General features: G+C 42.4%; 1 non-coding gene across 1 annotated transcript; it reads right to left on the bottom strand.

The window, feature by feature from the left end:
- Positions 1-924: 924 nt before the first annotated feature.
- Positions 925-996, bottom strand: trnaq-cug. The gene has a single exon. It is a non-coding gene; the product is annotated as a tRNA-Gln (tRNA).
- Positions 997-5,764: the final 4,768 nt, after the last annotated feature.

Raw genomic sequence — 5,764 nt, 5'->3', positions numbered from 1 at the left:
ATGAATTTTTGAATGTTAATGGTTACTTACCATAAGTCTTTGAGCACTTTAATGTTGGTTTTCACAAATGATACACTTGAGATTAAAGTTGTACAACTGAGAGAAATTTGAATAGAGATGAAGATTTATGTCAGAGTTAGATGCAATTCTGTGCATTTTTTGCTATTTGATATTTGATATCCCTTTTGATGCATGTGAGTATAGATGGTGTTGAATGTGAATTGTGTGACCTGTCTACAGGTCAGGTTTTTGGAGGACGGAAGATGTTTGAGGTTCAGGACAACTACCTGCCGTGACAGATGGCGAGCCGACCCCCCGGAAGAGAGTTCAGCACTGAAGGAATCTCCACGTACCCGCCCATTCACACACACACACACCTGCAGAACATTACAAGGACCTTTGGAAGCAGGTGAACTTACAGCGACTTGACAACAACAAACCTGCAACAACTCCTATTCGACATGAGGGCCCCAACGGACATTTTACTGTTTTAAAAGTGTGCACACTATTTTTATTTTTATTTTTTCTGACAGTTGGGTTACAATTCTGTATTCTGTACAACCTAATCAACTTACCTTAAGCACTGTAAAAATGATATGAGTGGCTACTCGACTTTCACTCTGGTGTTTGCTTCATCATTGTTGCTCAGTAATGTGGCTCCTTCCGAATTTAGTATCTTCTGATTCTGGTCCAGGTCTTATAATCAGTCCAAGTGGTTATAAAACCGTAATTCTCTTTTACATCTTTAAAATTGGTTCCAGGAGGAACAGGGAGACAGACTGTGACAGCATGTCCAAGATGCACTGTCTGAAACTTTGGCAGAGATAACAGGGATATCAGCAGAAGGATGGAGCAAAGCAGGAAGTAGAAGTGATATCATGAACTTATTAACACACAGCTGAATTTGTCTGTTAGCATTAAGGCAGGTTCCACTGAGATTTGAACTCAGATCACTGGATTCAGAGTCCAGAGTGCTCACCGTTACACCATGAAACCTCTGTACAGACTCAGCAGACAGCTGTGCCACAGCAACAACAAGCTTTTGACTTTTCATTTGTTTGGAGAGGACCAAACACTTGATGTGTGGCTGGAGAATGACATGTCCCCAGCAAACAGACAAGAAAAGTAAAGAACAACGCTGGACCGACTGGAGGGGCGATATTAAGGCACAAGAGACTTGAGGACACAGAGATTGACCAGACTGAAGCCGACAGACACGAAAAAAAGACCAAGAGAAACACAGCATGGGCGATCGACCTGCTAAAAGACTGCTTTGTGGAGACCAAACTGGAGACAGATTTTTAATGTATGACGCTGAACGCAGAGATCAGCTGCTGCGGGACTTTTATCCATCAGTACAAAATAATAGAAACCAAACTCTGTCTCCAGCTACGTCTCTCTCAGGTCTGGGATGTCCCGTCACTTCTCCACATTTTACATTATTTCTCTGAATAACTGCAAAGAAATAAGTTTTCCTGCCTGCCGGCCTAAATACAATATGATAATTAAAGCTAGGAAACACTGCTCTACAATATATACACTTAAACACAATATCGACACACTTTGCCAGGAACACACAATATTTGTCAGTATATACAGTATGTTATTTCTGTAATGCTGACTTTCCTCAAATACCAGACCTGTTACATGGGATGATAATTAAATTATTACAGCAATGGGCTGATAGAACAAGCTCGCTGCTGGTCCTGTGGCAGGACATACGCAGAAGGTTCTGCCACAGGGCTTTGATGGTGGTGGCCTGCTGGTTGCTCAGTGTTTGTCCAGTTTCAGTCCTCAGCCCCATCAAATACTCTGCCAGGCTGTCCACTCGGTCCATCCCTGGGACACTGCGCTCATCCACACCCTGATAAATATAACACATATATAGAACATATATATATAACACACAATATGACAGGCAGAAGAATAACACACCTGTCAGAGTGTAACTTGTCACAGCATCAGATTATTGTATTTTTGGATAAGAAAAATAACCTCATCATGATAACTCACCAGAGTAAACAGCAGGCGGCTGAAAAGAGGGGAAGAGCTTCCTTCCGAGCACCTTGACGCTGTAGATGTTGACGCAGTGAAAAGGGTCCCCTGAGTGGCTGAAAGCAGTGAGGGAGGCTTCACTACCAGGGATGCAGCTTCACAGTCCTGGTTCATCTGTGGAGGCCCCCCGGGGGTACAGCTGGAGATTCAGGCTGTTGCCTTCAGATAGTAACCATGTGATCAATAACTGTAGCTTCATTTGTTTAACATTCATTGTGTCACTATTTCCAGGATGATAATGATAATCATCATCACCATCATCATCATCATCATAAGCACAATAATGATATTAAGAAGAACTGCAAGAGAACATGCTCTAACATTATAACGTTACTGTAAGTAGAATGAGGTGATAAAACGTTATGATTCTGCGTTGTTCTCTGAGGAAAACCAGTACAAAGTCTAAATTCAACATTCAACATCATTTTATCTGAATCTACACAGACCAGGACAGTAATTAACAGCGACTCTCTCTGCACCGACGTGCACCAAGACAGTAACGTTATGCAACGACAGTAATGCCGATATAGCGCTCGTCATATAGCGTAACAGCGTAAAGAAGCTAGCTAGCTCGTCGACAAAATCAAACAAGCATAAAATAAGTTCGCCAGCAGCAGCAGCTCACCTCTTTATGTCGGCGGATGAAACTTGAGAGCAGCAGAAGCGGACCGGGACACTTGAAGCGGCTTCAGACGTGAACACTGCGGCCGGCTCCCGTTGCCGGGTTTATTTTCGTACTGGAGCGGAAGCCGGAAGTGATTGGCTGCGCTACCTGTTGCTATGGCTACCTGGAGGGGTTTTTTTTTCAGGTCACGGAGCAAAGAAATTGCTTTGAACTGTGACGTCACTTGCTTTTTGACATCAAAGCACATCAATAGCTATGACTCCTCATGCTCTGCTGTTCACATCAGTTCCAGATATTTTTCATTTATTCATTTTTATATCGAGAGACAACAAAATAAGATAAGATGGATCGTTGGCTGAAACGCAAAGAGGACAAAGAAAATCTTCTCGACAACATTTGTGTAGCTCCTGAGGAAATAGACGCCTCAGAGCTGCACAATATGTTCTTGGAAGAACGAGAAGACGACCGCAGAGGACAGTCTCGTGGTCGAGACCTAGAAGGGAGATATAAATGGCTTAAAGCTGGGAAAAAAGCAATCAGTAACTTAAGCAAAGACCTTCGCAAGAAATCAGGCAACCTGCACAGTAAACTCAAGCGCCAGATAGAACTGGAGGAAAAATGTCAGGCTGCTGAAAAAGAAATAGAAATCATAGTCCAAAACAACCACAGTCTTGAGCGAGAAATTGTTGGAGGACAGAGGCAAATGAGGGACCATCAAGTTTTGGAGGATGAATATGAGGCTAAACTGAGTGTAAACAAACGCTTGAGCCAGGAATGGAAGAAGCTGCAGCAAACGGTTCAGGACCTCCGGAAGAAAATCTCCAGGCAGAACGACTTGGAAAAGAAAATTCAAACAACTCAGGAGGAGAATCAAACCTTGAGCCAACTCATCGCTGTCCAAGAACGACAGCAGCAGGCTTTGACCGAGAAACTTCGCGATGAACAAGAGATGCAGGCCGCGTATGCATCAGAGAAAGCTAAGAAAAAGGAAAGGATGGACCACCTTCACAACCTCCAAAGCAGAATCCTGGATTTGACAGCAGAGTACGAACAGGTGAAACCCTGGCTCGATCGGTATCAACAGAACAAAACTGAGCTGAACAGGTTTGACAATGAGAAGGTTGCCCTCGTGCAGGAACGTCAGGAAATTCTCAACAAGATTAGACAGCAACAGTCTCTTGTAAGGGAGAATAAAGACATCACATCTGCCGCAGAGACCGTTCGCCGAGAGATTTCTGTTCTCCGCAAACAAATTCAGGAGCTCCGTCAGGAGGACAGACGCTGGACGGCTGGACAACAAGCTGGGAAACGCTGAAACCATCAAAGCCAAATAAAGGAAGGAGGACGTGAGCTTAGATAAGGTCCTGCTGCACATTGAGAGGAAGGAGGAGGAGCAGCAGGCCCATCAGTCCCTCTTAGACTGGCCAAACAGGCGCTAGGGGGGACAGCACGTGCAGCTGGACCGACATAAGCGCCGTCTGAATCAACCAGAGGGGACTTCGGGCTGCGTTGTAGTTTTACTGTAACACAGTAAGGCTTCAGCTCCCAGCCCTGCTTCCTTCTGTGTTCTTCCTTCAGATGTGGGGTTTTCTCCGGGTGCTCCGGTTCGCCCATTGACAAAGTCAATCAAAAAAATGTAGCAGTCCACACGACTTGTTTCCACAAGGCACCAAGCTTGTTTCCATGATCCTTTGCAAACTTCTACACTGAATTTTGTGGCGAGGACGCAGGAAACTTTTCTTCTGATGACTTCCATGAAGGTCATTATTAGTCCAGATGTTGCTGCGCTCCTTTGCTTTTTTCTCTAAATAAATAAATAAAACTTTAATCTTCATTTTCTACTCACTTAAGTATTCATTGATAAGCTCTGTTCTGATGTGCAGAGCAAATAATATCTATATATCTAAATAATAAATATCTAATATACAGTATATATCAAATATATTCTCATTTTATTCTTTTATTTTTTCAAAGATAGCTGTGTTCCATATTTTTGTTTCAAAGGCTTTTAAATAAGTACAATCGGTGTCAAGTACGTCTCAACAAGCCTACATTTGAAAGAGGAGTAATTAAAAAGCTGTTGAAACAATGGTTTCATGTCAGTAAAGTATATGTATCTAAAATGCTTTCATCTTACAACCAAAGTCAGGCCAGTTTCAACCTGTACATACAGAGGACTGATAAATAAAAGGAAATAACCGACTAAATGAATAGAGATGCTTCACTATGAGAAACTGTCAAGAAACTGTCCAGAACAAAACCCCCGTAAAACTGCAGACTACACTTGGTTTTTATGCTCACTAAACTGATGAGATATAGCCCAACATGTTAATAGTGAGCTTTAGAAGTGTTGGCAGGCTGATTTTCTGTTTGTTTCAGTCTTTTAAAGCAGTCAGGCTCGCTGTAGCCCCCTGCCCCCAGTCATTCTGCTAAGCTAAGCTAACCATTTCCTGCCTCTAGCCTCTCATTTAACAGACAGACACAACAGCAGCCGTTTTAGCTAAAAGCTAACAAGCATAATTCCCAAAGTGTCTAAATACTCCTTTTAATCTCTAGAAGTCTTAACTGTTGAAATATGCGATTGAAAATAAAACCACTGCAAAATGATCAAACATGAGGTGATCTAGTGCACGACAGCATGTTCAAGAGTTTTATCACGCTCGTGACTGCAGCAAATGATACTGATACTGTCGGTCTGTGGATTTTTATCTATTTATTTATTTTTTGCACAGCCCTGAACTGTTAGCGGTGATCAATGTGGGCATGTTGCAGATATCAAACATCTAAAAGACAAGAAATATCAGTGCAGAAACGCCAAAAATTGCCAGCTTGGTTTTTATTGAACCGTAGGATGTTCTGCTCATTGCATGTCTTGGTTTCCAAAATAACAAAAACAAACAGTGTTTCATATCTGTGTAGAATCCAAGGTTGGTTGGTCTCTAACGGTGACGGTGGCTTTAGCACCAACAGCATTTTATAGAAAGGAGAAAGAAAAAGGACAAACTGTTATCAATTTTAACAACAATGATCACATGTATTTACCAAACGGGCCTTTTTGGGTCACAGCTGCTCATTGTTAGCAGT

This window comes from Chelmon rostratus, chromosome 22, assembly GCF_017976325.1.
Source record: "Chelmon rostratus isolate fCheRos1 chromosome 22, fCheRos1.pri, whole genome shotgun sequence".
Lineage (NCBI taxonomy): Eukaryota > Metazoa > Chordata > Actinopteri > Chaetodontiformes > Chaetodontidae > Chelmon > Chelmon rostratus.
This window is presented reverse-complemented; position numbering and strand designations above follow the sequence as displayed.